Genomic DNA, 22,358 nt, shown 5'->3' with positions numbered 1-22,358 from the left:
AGAAGTGGGTAGCCTCAGTGGGTTTTAAGTAGGTGAAAATACGACAGCAATTTCATTATACATGTATGCATACTGCTACAGAGACCGCTGAAAGTGCTTAATCTTGTGCTAACAGAGATCTGAGCATGTTTCTGAACTATTTAACACACTTTAGAGCATTTTAAAGACATTAGTTTTACTTTTGCTGCACAAAACCACTCTATCACTAAAAACCACTCTATTTACCAGTGAGTAATGCAGTACTTCTGTATTCCTGCTTAAACTTGTTATTAGCACTTTCTTTGAAGTAGTTAAACTTGCAACCAATTAAGTAAACCAGCATATAGAAAGCAGCTAAGCAAGGACAGTCCAGTAAAGTTAAAGAGCTATTTGCCAATGTTGTGTTAGGTTCATAATTGTCATCATTTAGTTTATTTCTGAAAATATCTGCCAAAAATTAAAGATTTAAATTTCATCCAATCTAATGGGAAAACTCTTCTGCATTCTGAGCATGATATTCACTCACAACATAAATTATGCCCTTTGTAAATAAACATAGGCACATCATGTTCATAGAAACATGAAAAAAATAAAGTCATAATTATACGCTTCTTAGAAGGCAATGTATTAACATACGTTCCAAAACTGGGCTGCTGACATTCAATGATGGCAGTGCAAACAGCGTGGAGTTACATCCACATAGATACAGAAGCAAAAGGAGCTATCTTTGCTTCTGAGTGTTTGCAGGACAGTACTTCAATCAAGGACAGTGCCTCTCAACCCTCAATCTGTTCTCTGGCAAGTGGAGAAGACAAACCTACCATTAGAGTAACAGAAAGACATTAGAAACCACAACATTATCACAGCTACGGGACAGGAAATTGGACTGACACTGACAAAGGCATACCTACAATGTACCATTAGCAACATCACTGCCAGCAAAGGAAAGGAGAGATTTGTATAATTTAAATAACAAATAAGCTAAAACAGAAAACTCTCTCTGCTCATGAAACAGGCTATAAAGAATCTACAGTGTCTTTCCCCATCACTACTTCAAACCAAGTCCAGCTCAGCCTGGCATAAGGTGCTGCTATCACATATCTACTGAGAAGCTCACACCGAAGCACTAGTCCCTCTTAAGAATCTGGGTTTCTACCACTGTACTACAGACTTTCCATGACCCAGAACAGTGACTCTATGCCTCACATTCCCCTGAAGTCCAATACCAGCATGGAGCAAGTTGTTCTGCAGCCTTGCAGAAAATGTGCCTCTTCTGTGGTGCACATGCTAGCAATGAGCAACAAGACCAGCCACTTCCCAGCATTTCCTGCTGCAAGCCACAGCTCACATAATTGAACAACACTGAAGCTCATTTTGTTTATTGAACAAGATATTTATGAAAAGAGGAACACTTCTGAAATAGCCACACAAACGCCTGCCTCTGCAAACAAGTTCAAGAGGACATATGGGAGACCTGAAGTCCTTTTCCCCCAGAATGTAAGGTGCAGACTGACATCAGGTCCCATTTCATGCTCAAAGAAATATAGAATCACCACTGCAAAGAGAAGCGCTAAGTGGCTTTAAGGGGCCTTCTTGCTAGTGAAATGCAGGAGGAAAGTCAAATCAGCAGATAAAACCAAATCTAGAATACAATGCATTTCTTATAATGCATGCACTGCCTTTCTTTCAGCAATGATTAATCTACTACAGGCATATGGTACCCATATTTATAGCTAGACAGCTTCATGGAGATTTAGTGTTACAAGTCAATGTATTGCAATACTGTTTCCTGCTATTCATTAGAACAGGACAGTAGGAAACATAAAGAAGTTGTGGAAATGCAAACTCACTCATTTTGTCCCGGTTATTTTTTCCATGCATTTTAGTCTACAGTAATGTGTGAATTGGTAACATTTGCAGAAAACATTCTACAAGGCACAAAGGAGAATTAGCTCTCCAGCTCTCATACATGCCTTTGAAATGTCCTCTCTCATGAATCCTGCATTTTTTCCAGCACCTTTAACCCAAATATCAAAGCAACCTGCAGATATTAGGTAAGTCTTTTTATTAGACACAAGGCCACCTGAGCTACAGAAAGAGCAAAGCTCAAATGAGCTAAGTAATTTCAGAGCAGAGCTGTCTTGAAACAGGACTGCATGCATCTCCCAAGGGCAAGAGACTTAACAAATGCATCCTGAAAGAATGATCCTTGTAACTGTCCTGGCCAGATTTCCAAAAGGTATGGAAGAGAAAAGTCACAGGGAGGTCAAGACACAGGGCTTGTGGAAAAACTGAAATTCATCCCTGTTTGCAGCTAGGTGCAAACATCATTCCAGTTCTTGAGCTTCCCATAGCTCCATGCTCCAATCACACATGGTACCTCACCTCCCCAGGAGTGTGAACGCAGAAGGTCACAATTACTTCTCCAATCTTATAGAGGCTCTTCAGAACACTTCCTGGAGGTATCTGTTGTGTTCCTATCTCTAAAATAGGATTTGTTTGAGAATGATTTTTCATCTTCATAACTCTTGAACTTTTCTTACATGATCCATCAAACAAAATATGGTTGGTATCTCATGCTTTTAAGGTTATGCAACCAGACACACTGGTATGAGAAATTTTTCTGAACAAGTTTTGTAATCAGTCAGTTAAATATTTCCCTTTGCGTTAAGGCCAAGAATAGACGATACGGTTCAACAGCAGGGTTGTTCAATCAGAAGCCTGAGAGGCAGGACAAGCAGCAGAACCGGGATGAAGCTTATTGCATGCACTTGACTAAAAAGCCTTGATGCAGTCTGGTTTACTGGTAAAAGAGGTTAAGTTAATATACTTCTGATGTGGTCCTTTGAAACTATTAGTGATGAGAGTTAGGAAGGAACTTGGCATTACTGCGTTCCAGATCCACTGCCTGCCATGGGACTAGAAGCATTCAAGCTCACAAGGAACCAAATGCTCAGCTCCAAAACAACTGCCTATAACTTCAAAATAGCAGTTTTCTAATGTTTTGTCAATAGCAACAATGAGCTGGATAAAACAGTAGACATGTTGATCGTTGTCATAGTTTTTGAAAAGCTTTCTTCAGTTTACAGTGAGTCAAGGAAGTATCCCTTTCAGTACCTAAAAGCAGGGGCTACAAGAAAGAAGGGGACAGACCCTTTAGCAGGGTCCACTGCAACAGGACGTGAGGCAATGGTTTCAAACTAAAACAGAGGAGACTTAAACCGGATGTAAAAAAAAAAGTTTTTTTAACGAAAAGGGTAGTGAAGCACTGGCACAAGTTGGCTAGGGAGGTGGCAGATGCCCCATCCCAGGAGACGTTCTGGTCCACTTAGACCAGGCTTTGAGCTACCTGACCTAGCTGTAGATGACCCTGTTAATGGCAGGGGAGCTGGGCTAGATGATCTTCAAAGGTCCCTTTCAATTCAAAGGATTCTATGATTCTATCAAAGTTTCATCACGAAATCTCACCTTAACTATGGAAGAAATGCATTATATCAACCTTCACAGAGACCCTCCCCAAAGTTTGCTGTAGTGTTTGGTGCTCCAACAGGGCCATCTAGGCAGCCATCCAGTTCTGCTGAAATTACAGCATGCTTTCAGTTGCCCCATCTAGTAGGGACAGATTAAACACATGCTTAAGAACCAATACAAGCAACTGTTTTGTTCTTTTCGTACTATAAAAAGACGAAAAGACTATCTTGGGACTGAGAAAACCTTAGCCAAACTATCCTGCCTAAAAAAGTAAGGTAACTTGCAAGATATATTGATCATGACAAACTAGCAGGAGGGTACATAACGACTGATCAGACTCCCAGAGCCATTACACACTGAATTCACTTTGAAGAATTGAATTACAGAATCTTTTGGGTTGGAAGGGACCTTTTAAAGATCATCCAGTCCAACTTCCTCAATAAACAGGGACATTACAGCTAGATCAGGTTGCTCAGAGCTCTGTCCAGAGTGACCTTGAATATCTCCAGGGACAAGGCTTTCACCACCTCGTCATGCAACTTGTTCCAGTGCCTCATCACTCTAACTGTAAAAAAAAAAAAAACTTCATTATGCCCAATCTTAATCTCTCTTCTTTTAGTTTGAAATCACTTCACAGAATCACAGAATGGCCAGGGTTGGAAGAGATCTCAAGGATTATGAATCTCCAACCCCCCTGCCACATGCAGGGCCACCAACCTCCACATTCAATACTAGACCAGGCTGCCCAGGGCCCCATTCAATCTGGCCTTGAACACCTCCAGGGACGGGGCATCCACAACCTCTCTGGGCAGCCTGTTCCAGCACCTCACCACTCTCTCTGTAAAGAACTTCCCCCTGACATCCAGCCTAAATCTCCCCTCCCTCAACTTAAAACCATTTCCCCTTGTCCTGCAGTTATCAATCCTTTCAAAGAGTTGATTCCTCTCCCCTCTGTAAACTCCCTTTAGGCATTGAAATGCTGCAGTGAGGTCACCCTGCAACAAGCCCAGCTCCCTCAGCCTGTCTTCATAGGGGAGGTGCTCCAGTACCCTGATCATCTTCCCTCCATCACAACAGACCTTGCTAAAGAGCCTGACCCCCTCCTTCCCCTCTATAACATCTCTTTAAACGATATACTGTCCCTTGGGCACGTCAACCATACTATGCAGCTGAGTGTCATCCACAAACTTGCTGAGGGTGACTGAATCCCACTGTCATTGATGAAGATGTTAAACAGCACTGGTCTCAGTACTGACACCACCCATTGCTGATATCCATCAGGACATTGAGCCATTGACACCAAATACCCTACACTGGATATAAAATCCAGATGACTTCTCAGTATGTAAAAGCCTATTCCTGTATTGCGTGCAATAATGCTACACAGGGGAAGTCGACCAAGACCGAAAGATGACATGCCTTTGCCACCCAGGATCTATGTGTGTCACTCGATGCTCATCTTGTTGAATTTCTTGTTTATCCTGGTTTCTCCAATAGTATCACTAGGTGTAGGCATGAAAATATGGGCTGCCTTAATTACTGGAGGCCAACAATTGGAACTAAAGAGGCAGAACATTTCCTAGTAGTTGTAATAGTAGCCTCACAGTTTGTCTCTACTCAGAGGACAGAAACAGTGAGATGCTGCTTTGCAGGGAAGTTTCCAGGTACTTGTGTACCATCCTATTACCCCACTCCAGTTCCTTACCTGTGGGACATATGCTCAGAAAAGGCAGCACTAGCAGGTGCACAGAGGTTTTGGTGCCCAACTTGATTTTGGGAAGGCCTAAGTTCCCCTGTGATGGCTTAAAAAATGCTGGCGTAGCTCATCCTTGACTTGTGCAAATCTAGGTTTGAAAAGTATGGCTGTAACTCTCAGGATTGCAGAAGGTGATATTCTGCACACAAAACCATAGACCTTACATCACAGAGGATGTTCAGCCCAGCAGGGACAGACTACCAGGGTTTCCGTCTTTTTCAGTGAGCACCTCTAGAAAAGGAAAAATGGGAAGAGAAGCCAAAGAAACTGGATCTAGAGAAAGTTTGAAAGCAGGGTCAGGGGGATTGGTTAGGCTGCTGTGGTTCCTCTTTGGCATAGGTGCCTTGGATAAGCCAGAGGGGAAAAAATGGCCTTTGGAGAAAGGAGAAAGTTATTGGTGGGAAGAAAGTGTCTTCAGGAATGCCTCAGAATGCCCTTGATATCTAGGTACCCAAAAGGGCTATGGCAGCAAACCAGCCAAAGATTTGCACAAGGGCTGGCAGCAAGAAAGCAGGCAAGTTAATCATTAGGAAAGCAAGTCAGGTGAAGAGGAAAGGAAGGAAGATGTATGCAGCATTCATCAATGTTTTGTGTGCTAGATAAAAAAGTCCAAGAGAGCACCCACAGTTACAGGAACTGACACAGGAAAGAGGAAGGAAGTCAGAGACCCTAAGGAACTGTATGGCTTTGGATACACAATTAAAACATTTGGGGATTTTGGTCAGCTCTGTAGCTTGCATACTGTAACTGTTGCCAGGGAAGAATGATCAAGTTTCAGAAAAAGAAAAGCAGAGTTCTGCAGTACCAGGGTACAAATTAAACTCTCTACTTCCCTTCCATCCCTCTGTTGCTATCATCTTCTTAATTTCCATGGCAGACTTCTCCTCATTTTTGATCCCATTAATATAGCTATTCACGTCAAATCTATAGCAGCATAATCAGCACACTATCAGTAATTAGAGAAATTAAAACAAACACAGCTCTCTGGAATGGACCTTATGCAAAGCAGCACTGGGAAAAGATTAATATCTCATTTCCTGCACACAGAGAACAGAGATTGTCTTGGTGACCTTAGTGATTTTGTGAAGTTGAGTTCCTCCCTGCCTCCTCTCTTCAGTTTGCCTCCGATCAACTTCTCAGCACAAGGGCAGAAGATAGCTAGCCTGTCACATCACAATCCTCACTCAGGCAAATTCCAAAGCAAATAAAAAACAGTGGGGTAAAACAGTTCATCACAAAAGAAAAGGGGAAAGAAGATGGTGGAGGATCCCATGTCCCTCCTAAAATGATCACAGATACTGCTCTTATTAAATTAAAGCCCTATAGAGAGCAATATTAATGCACTTGACTATTGTGAAAAGGCAGTTTGTGGAGGTCAATCCCCCCTCCATACACTGATATAGCTCCATTATTGTCTGAGCACTGCAAAATAACTCAAGCTAGCAAATATAGATGAACCAGAAACTAGCAGAGCCACATACTCACAAAGTATTTCTTCACTGAGACTGCTGTTAATATGGTGGAATACAGAGCAGAAAGAGGCTAGGGGAAGATAACATCAAGTAAAACTAACATAACATTCAGGCAAAGACTTCAGTAAGATTCATGAAAAATTATTCATTTCTATGAACAAAAAAGACCGTTATCCACAGATAACCCAGACAGGCAGTGTAAAATGTATATGGGAGGCAAACATTTCTTCAGAATTTGCATGTGGAATCATCAGACACCAAGACAAGAGCAAAGCCTTATCAAGTCAAAGTAGGAGACTTTTCCAGGCCCCACAGAGGCAATAAAGCTGGCAACTGGCCTTACTGCTCCAAGGCAAGAGTCAATCATACATTCAGTGGCCTGATGTTAGGAAAAAATTCTCTCCCCCATCCCACCTCTTTTCTACTCATGACTACAGAATTTGCATTACAGGGTTTTTACCACACATTCCTCTGAAGGAACTCTGTTCAGCCAAGGTATGGAGAGAGGTGTGATCCAAACAGCAAATCCTTCTGCACCTACGCCACAGTCCTGTTAGCACGCACTTCTAGCACCAACCACCACAGAAGGCTTGAGAGTTTACAGCAGAGCTACAAAAAAAACACCCTAGGCTTTGAAGTAGTGTGGACAGTGAGTGGGCAGCAGGGGCGTCTGCGTAGAGACTTTCCAGGCTGAAAGAGCTGCACAGCAGAGATTTCTCTCCACTATTTTTCCCATTCTCTTTCCTAAAGAAGAGAGCACTGGGGTGTCTCATCTATAACATACAGAGACTCTGCAATCCTGCCTGTGTGTGTAGGAATTCATGCTGTAAACACCCATCATGGGAGTCATGCATTCAGCATAAAATTTCTGGAGGCCACAAAACAGAGATGGAAAAATGAGGGGGAAACACGGTGTACAAGAAGCTGCTTTCTTACGTGTTACAGGAAAAGAGAATCCCAGAGCTGCTCTGTAGCCCATTCAGGCTGGCAAAGCAGTATGCATGACTCTACCTGGACACATTATTGAGCTACCAGGGTATTGGAAAGCTGCAATGCCACTATGTATTTGAATGTATTTCAAGGATAAGAACCGCTACCGGTCGTTCTACAAAATATAATTATTTTTAGTGAATCTACAGCTGCTACCACAGGATCATTCGCAATGGGACTTGAAGGACTTCCATAGTACAAAGCACATGTCAGAACCATCATATGGACAAGTTCAGGTCACTCACTGCCATGGATTATCTGCAGGCCTATCAGTCAAGTTGTGGAAAAATCAGGGGAGAGTAATTCATATAAAAGTCATAACTGTTTTTAATCATTAGTCATTAATGGAAACAAATTCTTAAGCAGCTATAATATCTACAAAATACATGTTTTTAAAATACCATAAATATAAGAAATGACCATTCTCAATCCCACTGCATGGCTAGAATCAGCTCTCATCTATACATACAACATTCCCCAGTGACTTTTTGAAAGCAGTGATTCTGGTCTGATTTACAGCAAGGGAAGTGCAGATATGAGCCTCAATCTTTACTGTTGCCAGTACAATCAGTCAATTTTAATTTCTCTCCTTACCTGCATGAAATCAATTTGAATTTGAGTGTGAACAGTGTGTATACATACATGTTTGAAAACAACTTGCATCACAATATGCTATAATTATCTTCTATCTGTTACCATTAGAAAATACAGGCATGCCTAAATATCAGCTACTGTAATAAATCAAGAAAGAGTTCTTTATATTTGATCATGTAGGTGCCTGCCCTGGTTAAGTATAAGAACATGTCCTCTGCAAAGAGGTTGTTGGCTTCAGAAGGCACTGGGAAGGAAACTCTGATGGTAGACTTGGGTGCTAGCAACAGAAAACACCATCAGACCAGATTACAGGTGCACTATGATTATCCACAAAACTACAGCTTAACCCCGCAAAGGTGAAGCCTCTGCATCTTTCCTCACCAATAAAATGAAACACAGCATACACAGCACTGCTACATGCCATGTAGCAGCATTTCATTACACTTCAGACCTTCCATGAAAAACGACATATCAAATACATGGAGAAATCCAGGGCTACTATGAAGTCCAACCCTACACCTTCCATTGCTTCTCCTGATGGTGCAAATAGCACAGAAGTAACTCATCATAGACAGAGTGCATGCTGCTGTATCCTTGTGTTCAACACAACCTTAAAGTAGATAGAGGCAACTTTCCAGAAAGAATCTCGAGCAGGTCAGGACTAGGAGAGCTATAAATAAGGGCTGCTGGTGGTAAAAGAGGCAAGACTCATGAGGGTGTGCTCAGGAAAACCGATCAGAATCCAGAAAGAAAGCCAGATAAAATACCCTGTCTCAAGGATTTTCTTAATGTGCCAGTCCGGAAACAAGAGGAGGTGGATGTTTGTCACTGCAAAATACCAGGTGGATTCAGATTATTTGATTCCCAGCAATACTGACTGCAGAGAGAGTTCCTAAAAAGATCCATACTTGAACTGACTTTGTCTGCTGTACAGGAACTGGATATGGAAGAAACAACAAATTGCAATTCTCCCCTTACTGTCTTTAAACTACTCTAGCCACTTACTTTAAAGTGAAAAACATGAGATCAGTGTGACTAAACAGGAAAATTTGACAGGATTACATAAAAAATAGCTAGGAGGTGTGTCTTGTAGAATGCTGTATCCTGCACATTTACAGGCTTTTCATTCTGCATTTTATCCTGCACATACAGAAATATACAGGCAGACACATATCTGTGTATGCAAGACAGACAAGTACTACAAGAGTCTGAAGGTCTAGCTTATAAAGAAAGAGTAAAGGAACTACAGAGACAAATAGAGATATGACAAATACAGCTGTATCTGGAAATAAAATAAATATGAATGGAAGGAATGGTATATCTGGAAGACTTTGCAGAAGGATGAGCTAACAAGAAGCTGTGATTAAAACATTAAAATGCAGTGGGAGACAACTGAAGGAAGCTGAGTTACATCAAAAGAAATAAAATCTGCAGGTGGGTTAACCTGTACAAGAAACATCTTATTTTTTAGCAGCTACCCAACAATTTATTTAAGGAGCTATTTAATAGCTTTTTGAAGATCTCTCAGTCAGCAATCTGTGGGTATCAGAATGCAAACTACAAGAAACTAAACCTTCTGCTGATCTAATGTATCAGTCACAAAACATTACTTAAAAAAGGAAACAAATCACCTTGGAGGATAGCTGGAGGTACAGCAAAAGAATCACTGAAACACCAATGTTGGAAAGGACCTACAAGATCACCCAGTCCAACCACCCACCTATCACCAATAGTTCTCACTAAACCATGTCCCTCAACACAACATCCAAACATTCCTTGAACACCTCCAGGGTCGGTGACTCCACCACCTGCCTGGGCAGCCCATTCCAGAAAAGTATTTCCTAACAACCAGCCTGAATCTCCCCTGGTGCAGCTTGAAGCCATTCCCAACTGGTCCTATCACCAGTTACACGAGAGAAGAGGCCGACCCCAGCTCACTACAACCTCCCTTCAGGCAGTTGTACAGAGCAGTAAGGTCTCCCCTGAGCCTCCTCTTCTCCAGGCTGAACATCCCCAGCTCCTTCAGCAGCTCCTCATAAGCCCTGTGCTCCAGGCCCCTCACCAGCTTTGTTGCCCTTCTTTGAACCCGCTCCAGTGCCTTTCTTGCAGTGAGGGGCCCAAAACTGGACACAGTACTCGAGGTGCAGCCTCACCAGAGCTGAGTACAGGGGGACAATCACTTCCCTGCTCCTGCTGGCAATGCTGTTTCTGAAAAAAGCTTTCCTTTCCTCTAAAACATGGACCTTCCAGCACAAAACCATCAGCACTGGCAGAACTTTAAGGAGACTTTTAACATAGTTTTATACAGAGACATTTGGGCACGGCATAGCATATCTGATTTAAAAGAAGATACTGTTGAAAAGCTGAAGCTTCCCAGCAAGCTGCCCTTTTAAGAAGAGGTAAGTGACAAGATGAGAGCGGGGACTGAATTTAACACACCGCCTGTATTCCAGGGACAATGACAGGGTCGAGCGATGGGTCTTTATTAAATGCTTTCTCCTCCATTAATGCTGCACACTCAAATGATTTGGCCATTAGCATTAACAAATCTGCAATGTCCCTGCCTGGAGCTAATAAGTAATGAACTAAATGAGTGAATATTCTGTTGTGTAAGGAGTGCTATTAGCAATCCTTTCCCAACTGCTGTGAAAACAAGAGATGCCTTCCAGGCACGACCTGTCCATGTGACAGGGTACATCACACACCACCCTTATATGCTGTGGAAATTCCACAGACACTCCCAACATTCGGCAGGGGAACAAGGAGTGTGGATCACCCACTGCATGGTGCTGCCATACAGGGTTGAACGGCAGATGCTGCACCAGAAGGCACATTACAAAACGTGCTCTGCACAAGAGGCTTGAAGAAAAAATGATGAAAAGGACAGGAGGACAGAAGTTCTGGTCCCAGACTCGCTACTGCTCCCTAAAACAAGTTGGGGCTTTACCACAGCACTCTGTCTCTTTGTTGTGCCATGGAGGTAACAGGATGATACTGAACCTACAGACATATCAAGCGTGTGGATGGTTAAGTGCAAAAACCTCAACTTAGCTGTTTTTTCTGCCATAGCCTTTCCTGTTCATTAAGTTACCTAGTTTTTTAATTTTTTCTTTCAACCTGTGCATATTTTTTGCTCTTTCTCAAATTATTATTCTGTTTCAGCTCATAATCCCAAAGTACGGATTGGGACACCGCTCCTGGCAAAAGAAAAGTGCTAGTTTCACTTTGGTTGTCACTGGCTTCTTTTTGACAACTAAACACTTCTGGTTCACATCTGAATGGACACTGCAGCGAGAGTCCCATCACCACTACCCTAAGATTGCTTATGAACTGCAAATATTTCCTCATTACAGACATGACAGGCTTGGGAACTGAACCAACTGAAATTGTATAAATCACAGGCATTTTAACAAAAAAAGAGTGAAGTGTTTGTTCTGGGCCCATTTTAGCTCGGTATTAAAGTTTATCTATGGCCTACAATGCTACACTATCCACACATGCTTCAAAAAACCATCACCATTTCCCTGCTTTGAAGAGAAGTGTTGTTGCACTCTCCTTCACAAGCGGAGGGACCAAAATATTCAGAGATTAGGCAGTTAGCTCAGACAGCAGCATAGAGCAAAACAAAAACCTACTTTCATAGAAACACAGAATCACCAAGGCTGGAAAAGACCTTCTAGATTATCTAGTTCAACTGTTCAGCTACCATCAATATTTTCCCAGTAAACTACGTCCCTCAGTACAACATCTAAAAGCATCAGACATCTTAGAAAATAATAGTCTCTCCTAGGAACCCTATCAGGCTCTAAAACCACACGTTACAACTGAACAGTTATACTGCAATAGCACCCAGAAGCAACTTGAAACCCAGCACCGTTGTCCAATGCACTGCAGAAACAGATTAGAGGACAGCCCCTACCCTGTAGAGCTCAAATACAAAGCAGCCAAGACAGAAAAGCACTGGAGGAAAGAACCTTTTTGATCCTATTTTACAATCAGGAAATGGAAGGGCAAAAAGAACAGCAAGTTGTCTAGATCCTATTCTGACTCTACCTGCAGCGCCTTGTTTCTGGAGTTACACAGCTGCTCTGAAAAGAGGAGAAACTAGGAGAAAAAAGCTGAGTTTGATGAAATCAACCAGCAGACCAGGTGGCATGCAGATATCATGCAAAAGCTCTCAAAGGTTCTCACTTAGCATTTTAATACAGAGTTTAAATAACCTTCATTTAAATAACCTTCAACTTCCCTATGAACCCCTTCATATCAAAGCATTGCTTGTAATCTTTTGACTCAAGCGCACAACAGAGATTGTCCATGCCAGATGAGAACTAGTGGACCTGTTCCAGAGACACATCCCTCCTGTGCCACAAGAACCAGGATAGAGGCACTGCAACCCTTCCCACAGTTACACAACCACACAGATGCAGTCAGCAAGGCAGGTTTCCTTACCCGACCCAGTCACCACAGCAAAAACGCCCCAAAGAGCAGCACAGCCTTCCACTGGCACAGCAAGAACCAGGGGGCATCAATCACCCCGTCTAATCAAGTAAGGTGTGTTTAACACCCAAGCTGAGCTGTGAGATTGTTAGAAGAGATGGGGAAAAAAAAAGAAAGAAAAAAAAAAATATCAAAACAAACTGCTTGCAAGACTCATGACAGAACCCTTCTGCTCCTACAAGTAAGGAGGTAACTGGGACAACTGCCCAAGAGCAAGCACATTCCCAGCTTTGAAGACACACGTTTGTTCCAGCAAGCATCCCCTAACCCTTTCCACTACACACCCTTCCCCACAATCCTGCTCACACGTAGCAATGGCTGAGGTTTTCATTAGGGGAAAATTAATCAGAATTTTTTTTTATTTTTTTTTTTTCAAGCTGGCAACAAAGCCGTGAGACTTTTCCTGGCATTTCTCCTGTTTATACAAGACCTGCCAAACCGGTTGTGTGATTTTTATACTGCTTTCTTTTCCACAAAGTCCTTCGAAAGACAGAATAGCAGAAAGCAAATAAGGAAAAAGTTTGGTTATACAGGTCCGAAGATCAACCCTTGGTGATACAGTTGAAAATAAAAAATTAACTAGAACTGTCCAAAATGTATATTCAATATCCAAAGAGCAGCACTGTTTATGTTTATTATGACTGTGTCACAGCAGTGCAGTTGCTCTGCCTAGTGAAAAGCAGTCCTATATCTAATGGTTTAATATCTAAATACACATGGTGCGAAGCAGATAAAATGGAAAATGAGGTACAGAGCAGTGAAACAAATCGTTCAAAGTCACACAGAGCCAGGGAGAAGGTGCAGGTCTTCTGACTATCCACCAGCTCCCTACGTATAGGACCACATCACTTTTCCTAAAGTATAAGTGTCTAACTCCCAATCATCCCTGGCCTAGTTTATGTGGGTATAGCTGCCTTACATACAGCACTAAATAGTTTCTAAGCCTAGAAAATTCCATTGCCTTATCCTCCTATAACACACTACACAAACAATAACTTATCCATTTTAACTGACAAACTTCAAGTCCACTGCCAGGGACCTGAACACCAGAAGGGGTAACAAATTTTACAGCAGACATTTCCCTCAGCACCCACAATCTTGCTAAACATCAAAACATTCCACCAGCCCCTCCAATTACTACGTAGGTATTTTTTAATTTTTTTCTGCATTACTTCAGTGCAGCAGCACACTGTGCTGCTACACTTTCCAAATGGAACATTTAGTCATCAATTCAGAAGAAAATTTCTGTTTCGATATTAATTTTGCTATCCACATTCAAAAACCCAAAGCAAAATGACAAAACAACTTTGCAAGGTAAGCTTTCCATTCCAGGCACTCTGGTCTTACTCTAGTGTCAGAATTTCCCCACAGGATGAAAACTCTATGGGCACGAGAAATCCATGCAATGTACCAACAAAACAGTCACTACCTACGCACCCTGGGTGCCCACTGTTTGCTCAGGTGTTCCTATCCCCTGGGATGGCACAGAAAACAGAGCTTTCCCCTCTCACACACAGCTCTTGCCTATGAGGCTACCTAGCATATGAGAGAGCCTGCTTCTGATATGGCCCTGCTTGATATAGTAATATTCATTTTCACTGGGCTATATAATAAAGGATGAGATAAAACCCTGAGCAAACAAATGGGCAAAGTTCATGCTTACAGCTGCTCCTCATGGGCCACTTCATACTGACACACCTGCTCTTTTGGCAAGAGGTTTTGATCCCAGAGGCTCAGACTTTGCAAGGCTGCTGTGGCTGGGCTGGATGATGAACTGGGAGCTCTTAAACCAGTTTCAATGAGAACCATCAGCCCTCAGACCCTGAGAGTCACTTACCCACGACACAATGCTGTCCACACAACAAGCTGCACTCATTGTACCACTAGCAACCTCTCCACCTGCCTCCTGCCTGCCGACTCATTTCTACTGTGATTTGTACTAAACTAAACAAATTTGTGAGCTGTCACAGAAAAACATAACTCTATTTTCTCCTCCAAAATCTTCTCCTCCTCCCATCCCAGCTCAGACTGGAATCGTGTCAACAAAAATACAGCGATCCAAGCCTCTGACGGGAAACATTTAAAAGCAGAGTAGCACCATTTGTAAGGAAAGCTGCAACTTTGTATTGGATTAGTTGGTGAAGCTGCTCTGAGAGCACGTGCTCCCAGGCAAAGATTCATCTTTCAACACATGCCTTCATGTGTGCACATTTGGGTATGTTATACATATCATTACATACATCCACTGCAACTTTAACTTTTATGTTGAAATTCACAGTAATGATTAGAAATCTGTGCTGAAACTCATCTAAACCTGTGAGTCTGTAAAAATAAAAGCAAGATCTTAATCTTTGATGCTGGATGAACTAATCTAAAAAAAACCTGTGAGTAAGCATATGCATTCTTACTGACAAAGGATTTTGCTGAACATTGGAAATTGCAAAAATGGGAAATGGAAATACTGGTATCTTTAGTGAGCAGAAGTACCTGCTCCTATTACTTGCAATAGCTGGCTGGTGACAAAGGCTGTGATACATTACAGCGCAACAATAACCCTTGCCATAGCTAAGCCTTTAATTATGGAACAGCTGGGGAAAAAAAAAAGAAAAAAACCCAACACGCACCAAGCCTGTGGGGAAAAGAAAATGGGGAGAACAGAGATGCATGCAGCAACCTCAGTGCAGCAGAAATTGTTATTAGATATACACAGAGCTTCTGTTTTGTGAGAGAGTAAAAAAGCCTGTTAGTGAGAGAGAAGGATTTAAAAGCACACTGAAGATTTTCCTTTATGGAAACACACAGTTCTATGGGCACTAGCTGGACAGACTCCAGACAGCTACAAATCCAAAAAAGCCAGCAAGTCCCAATGAGCAGAGCATGTATGTTCCTACAAATACAATGATGCAGTCTTTTTATTCCTAAAAGAAAAAAATTTTATTCCACTCTTGCACCCTAAAAAAAATTAGCCGTTCTAAAACCAAAGTAAATCACTGCAGGGGTCTGAGTGTTGCCCCTTATCACCCACCATCAGCAAGTACTACCTCAAGCAGACAGGCACAACATGAGAGCTCTTTACTCATTCCAGTGCAAAAATCAGAGCTTTGCTGCACCACTGGGGGCTCAAGCCCAAACAAAAGTGGCACTCGTGATAAACAGGGGCACTGGGTTAGCAACAAAGGCACCACGTCAGCAGCTGCAGAGTTAATGCAACGAGGGCTGTTCTCTCTCAGCTACATCCGTAACTTGAGCTTCAACAACACAGAGGAGTTTCTCTTGAGTGCAAGCAGAAAGCAATGCTCAGGTGGAGGAAAGTGTATCTATTTAAAAGGGAGAACGAGTAGTAAATAAATAAATAAATAAATAAATAAATAAATAAATAAAAGAGCTGTGAGTTGAACTCTCAGAGCAATGCAGACAAATCTTGAGTGGCCAGCCTCCCTCGAGACCTTTTTCCACCAAACAAATGCTAGTTACACCTTGTAATCATGAAAACAAAAAGCAACACACTCTCCAACTCCAAAAATTCCAGTGCAAATCACACAATCTGTGTTCTGACATATTATGCATACATTAAAAATATCTTCCTCCCTCTTCTTCATACCCATGCCTGTTTACGGACCTCTTGACAGCCAGCTTGTACAGTGATGAGGGTAACTCCAGGTGCCAACGTTCAGTTCCCTCACTCAGATTTACAGGGACAACCTGTATCACAGCAGCCACCCCACTATTTGCTATCTACTTATTCCTTTCTATCTTTTTTACCTATCAACTTCAGAGACTGCAAACAAGATAAAAAGAAACTGTTCCCTTCACAGGCCAAACACCAGATCTAGACCAATAATAAGTTGCATCCAGAGAGCAGCCCATAGTTAGCTTCTGAATGTACCCACATAGGCTGCGGTTGCCCACTCCCACTGCTAAGTGCCACACTGGTGCAGACAGCAGTAGACTTAATACGCTGCGATGGCCAAGTAGCAGGGCCTGACTGAGCTCTGCAAGCAGAAGGTGTACAGCCATGTGGAACTTTTGGTCTGCACGTGCTGTCCACTAGAGTTACAACTCCCTGCTGCACCCACACAGCCTTTGGCAAAAATGAGACTTCAGGCTTCCGAAAACTTTAGGTCTGCATAAAGTCCATACCTTGTTATTCTGTGTGATATGCAAGAGCTTTTGACAATGTTTGTACTACTAGTAGCTGTCACAGTTTAGTTCCGTTTTTGCACCATTTCAGCTACAATTTGGTGGCTTTATTCAAAGATGCTTGCAGACCAAAAACAAAACCAAGAACAACCCACCACTGACATGAGAAAATACAAAGGAGTTATTCAGTTAAATTTTACTCATGCTGATGCAACAAATCTCCTTCAGTTCTGCAAATCCACCAAGTCTGGCTGAACTTCTGCCTCATTTTCTTCAAGTTTCATGCAGAAAGCAGGCCTCCAGACTACTTGGGAATGACTTTGTCCTGTTAGAAGTACTTGAACCATAGATGAAAAATTTCAACTCCTCTTCATCTCCACAGCCAGGGGATGACCACTCGCACGTCTCTGCAAGGAAGGCAGCATACTGCTGCCAACTCGTCTGCTATCACTTAGGGTAGGCTGAGATTGCAGGTGAGGGATTAGCAGCAAGGACAGGCAGATCCTCAATAGGCAAAAGATGCTGTTCCCACGACAGAATCATTTTCAAGGAAAAGTCTTGGGAGAAATCTCTCTCTCAATTATGTCAAAACACAATTTTGTCAAGTCAGAATCTTATCCAACATTTCTCATCAGTGGCCTTTTGGAGGAAATACAATGACACACTTCCTTTTTAAATTATCCCAGAGCCTTAACAAAGCACCAGGTAGTTTCAGGAGACAACAGAACTGCAGAACAGGAGAACTGTCCAAGGAGAAGCCTGTGGTTACAGGACAGGTTATAGCTATCTCCTTTCAGCTGGAACTGAAAGAGACAAGCCCATCTCTCAGCACAGCCAACCTGCTAATGCCCAGGCTCATTGCTTAATCCTATCTCAACATCCTGCACAGCGTCCTCCCTAGCAAAACATGAAATCAGCAGGAAACAGAGATGGCTTATGGACTACGTGCTGCTGACTGCAAGCCTTCTCATTCACAACAACAGTTAAATGTCACACAGAAGAAAGGGCTTGAAAGAAGGGACATTTTGCCCCACCAGGCTAACGAGACATTCTGCTTCTGGCTCTTCTCACTTATGTACCCCATCCTTCTGGAAAGCAGGGTTGCTTTCTCACTGGTTAGAAGAGGGATGAAATTGGAGCTTGAACAGATGTTGCAGGGCTCGTGATAGTGAGCGATTTCCATTAACATACAGAGTACACTAATAATCACTGAGGAGGCAGAGGAGCCCAATTTACATGGCAGCCCTCCCGACCCCAGGCAGGAAGTACGCCCAATCAATTCAGAAGAACAGTGGTTGCAGGTCAGCAGAGTAACGCTGGGATTAGAAAGCACATCATGGCAATGAATTACCTGCTGATTAAAGCTGCTAGAGATAATTTCAATTACCTGCAACTCTGAAAATCAGCCTACAGACAGCCCAAAGCCCATCTCATGCTATAGCCACAGCACGATGGGCAGCCCTGCAGCACTCCAATGCGTGAATCGAGTCCCTCCCCTTAACCTCACCAGAACAAGCCCTTCCCCAACAACAAATACAGCAACTCACACTGCCAAAAATTCCTTCCATCTGCTTTTCATATTTCTCTACAATGGAAAAATAGATCCTTTGCTATTTTTAAAGCAGACTTGGTTTGCTGTCTTAACTTTACTTTTTAATTAACGTACTTACTTCAATAACTACATGCCACTAAGAAAACAGTCTGTAAATACAGAGAAGACCTGGCTCAAGAAATCACAGGTGACCCTAGGACCAGTGGGAGGCAAGTCCCTCATCTACTCTCTACACTGGAAATACTCAATATACATAGTTGCAAAGGCAAGAGGGGAAGAAGAGGTAGGTTTGGAAGTAAGAACCTCAATTTCCCCCAAAATTTCACTATTCAAAGAAAATGTCAACTTAAAAAAGAAAAAAACAAAAAAAAAATCCAAAACATACTACTAAATTAAAAACAAAAAAAACAGACATATAATACCAAAATATGTGGATTAGGAAGCAACTACAGAGGCAAACCTGAGAGTAAAAGCTGAGGTGGAGTGGAAAACACTAACACAGCAGTTAGCAGTTGAGGCAGCACCCCTTCAGCCTAGATAAGTCACAGCCAGAACATCACATCTCGCCAGGTCTTCAACCTGATTTCTTTGAGTCCAAATCATTGACATGCTGATCAGTTTCCATATCTATTCTGTTCGGCAGGAGTTGAGGATACTCAACAGTTTTTAAAACAGGCCTTCATAGCCAAGATCCTAAGATAGGAAGTAATACAGAAAAATGACTAATTTTCTGTTCTGATTAACAAAACAAGCCCTTGTTTTTATGGGGGGGGAGGAGGGGGGGGAAATGGGGGAATGTGTTTCTTCTGTAAAAGGATGTAGAAGTTTTATTATTATTAGAAAGGAAAATATCATTTCTTTTGACATTTTTCAGGGGAAAATCCACTTAATACAAGTCCTGCCGTTATGTAATTAAAAAGCCACACTGAAGTAAGAATACACAGCACATCCAACATATTTTATTAATTAAAAAAAATATATCAAACAGAAAAAACACTAACTTGTCTCATGCTACAAATTCTATATTCACGCTTGAACTTACGTATCACAAAGGAAGGGACTGAATAAGTTTTTATCTCCTTCTTTTGTTGGTCATACTGCTGCTTTATATCTCAAGTGGGTGCTTTATCACCATGTGGGTGAACTACCAAAAACTGGATCATGAAGTGTCTGGGGTTAACATCATACATGTGCGTAGTGTATTAGCCAGTACATGTTAATGTAGAAGTTAGAGCTGTTAGAAGAACAGCAAAGACAAAAGATGTAGCAGTTCTGTAAATAAACTTACTATGCTTAGGCCTGCAGGTCTCATTAGATCCATAGGATTCAAGCACCAATTATGGAAACTAAAATCTCAGTCCTGGGCTCTGTTCCAAGACCATTCATAGGATCCATACACATCTTGCAATATGAGTTAATTTACTGAGTATTTTGCTTCTTCTGCACTAGTGCAAGATGACAATGATAAGAAATCTTTCCTCTGGATTGTTTATCCACACCTCCATTAACAGAGCTCCCACTGAAATGTAAAAACAGGTAGACTTGCTCAGGGATCTCACAAACAGCAAAGCTCCAATGCTTTCAACCGCCTGGGTCACAGTCCAGCTTCCTTGAGCATTCACTCTGAAACCAAAAGCAACACCTGTGTTTTTTTTAACTAGCATGGGGCCACAATCCTGTAATCAGATCTGCATAGGTGGGTACCTGCACGTATAGAATCCCTCTGAAGTAGCAGGCACAGAGGTCCACCTACGCAGATCTGATTGCTTGATCAGGAGTTTGGATGCAGTCCATGGTAAGGGCTTGTCTACATTTCAGTTATGGGGGTTGGAGTTATTTTGTTGTTGTTACTTGGTGTTGTTCTTGGTTTTTTTTGTTGGTTTTTTTTTTTGTTCGTTTGTTTGTTTGTTTCAAACTATGATAACTACAGTTCAGTAAACATTCAAAGTAGGAAGGCTGTCCTGATATAAAAAGGGATTCGTATCACTGCCTTTCACCTCTGTTTCACCTCACTAGACACCTTACTTAAAGAGAGCAACTGAGAGGCACAACTACTGCAGACAAAACTATGAAGCTGTTGCACCATTCCAATTTTGCAGTAGCTCCTCACATAGAGACATTTCTGGAATCAACACAACATCATTATTTTTATTCCACAATAATTATGCTGCTAGTAATGCTGGCAACCTATTCCACAGTAACTAAATCACAGCAGGATAGCCTGTATAGAACAACTAAGACAGTTAAGCATCCCACCAACACTGTACCCAGCAAATATAGCAGACCATAAGGAACATGGGATAGACCTGAATGCTTGCTGAAAACAGGAGGCTTCCCAAAGACTTCAGCGGGCTTCGGCTGAGGCACTGCATAGAGGAAATTGCTTAATTCTTGTGTATTTTTAAAAAAGGAGTCTAAAAAAAAGTAATCATGCAAAACTGAGCTGCAAGCCTGCAGGCACTCAGACACATGAGTAATCCCCCCCAAACCCAGCGGGACCCATGCATTTGTAGAACTGTGTTCTTGGTACATCAAGAGCAGCCAGAGTAAATTATTAACCCTAAACTTTCTCACTGAGAGGCAGCCCAAGAGAAAGTCTAGAAGACTGCTCAACCATGATATTCATCTTGCTTTCACCTACCACCCTCTCTTATATTGAGCAATATGAATTTAGTAGTTTGAATTAAGTATACCAAGGTGACAAGCACTGCAATTAATTCCGTTCTAAATAGAGGAATAAATGTTACTACATACAATGTTTGTTTCATGATGGATTTATTTTGTGGCTGTCTAAATTTAAGCATCAGTGAATTATTTTTTTTTAAAGGATAAAATCTTTCCATCTAAAAATTCTAACCAGATGTGGATTTCAGATTTCCAAATTTGGAAATGTTCAATCCGAGAGCTGTTGTTTTAGACTTTTAGCCATGATCATCAATGTAAACATAAAAGTTCTCAATTATTTTACTACCAAGCTATCAAGAGACTCACCCTATATTTGGCCAAAACTAAGTGCAGGTCCATAAAAATCTCAGTAGATGTTTACAGGAGACAAGCCTAAGTCATGGGACCTCACATCATACAAATTTTGCAAAATTCTACTAATTTGGTTATGAAAGTTCAGCAAAATTATCTGAGGTAAATTTAATGTACCTGAGTATAGTAAAGACAAGTTTCAAAATTGGTTATATGTGTCTTCCCTCCTTCATTTGTAAAAGAGGAGAGTATATTCCTTACTGCAGCAGGGTTGATAATTGCTAATCTTGGTCTTCTGAGATGTTGCAAAGATGAGCAATCACTTCCTGCACCATCAGTTCCATCTGTCCCATGCATCTCCTTCCTTAGCAGAATAGAAATAAGAAAATATTCCTTTGAATCACGGCTTTGGCATTCTAACAACTACTGAAGGGGGGAGGGGGAAATCACTATGTTCGTGCTATTTAACTCAATCTGTCTGTCTATGAAATTTATGAGGTCAAACTAACTTGATTCTTACCAGTTCAGTAGTACCTTTAAAGTGTGAGTGATTTCTGTTCTCCTTCCACTAAACAGTCTTTTCTTTCCTTTTTCACTCATCTTTACACACCAGTTCAACCTCTTCAATCCTTACAGAATTTGCTTTTCCTCCTTGGAAACTAAGTTACCCAATGTTTCAAACACCTCAGACAACAAACACAGACCACTTTGCCCTTACATGTTTAAGGACCACGGCACACTGTACAGACAGCTAACAGTTAAAGCCTCTCAGTACAGTAAGACAATAGAGTAGCATTCCTCATTTATTGCCAGGAGAAACTGAGGCACAAAAGAGAAGCATGCAGGAGACTCAAGGAAAACTCTGTAAGAAAACAGTATAATATAACACACACCATGTGATGATGTGTGTAATGTAGATATGTAACATAGC

General features: G+C 41.7%; 1 protein-coding gene across 4 annotated transcripts in view; it reads right to left on the bottom strand.

Annotated features, from left to right (window-relative positions):
- Positions 1-22,358, bottom strand: part of ETV6 (ETS variant transcription factor 6) — a 131,225-nt gene that overhangs the window by 88,294 nt on the left and 20,573 nt on the right. The window lies entirely within an intron of this gene.

The sequence above is a fragment of the Centrocercus urophasianus genome, unplaced genomic scaffold (assembly GCF_019232065.1).
Source record: "Centrocercus urophasianus isolate 14NV4802_14NV808 unplaced genomic scaffold, USGS_Curo_1.0 seq_5, whole genome shotgun sequence".
Taxonomy (NCBI): Eukaryota; Metazoa; Chordata; class Aves; order Galliformes; family Phasianidae; genus Centrocercus; species Centrocercus urophasianus.
The sequence above is the reverse complement of the archived record's forward strand: the minus strand, read 5'-3'. Positions and strand labels throughout refer to the sequence as shown.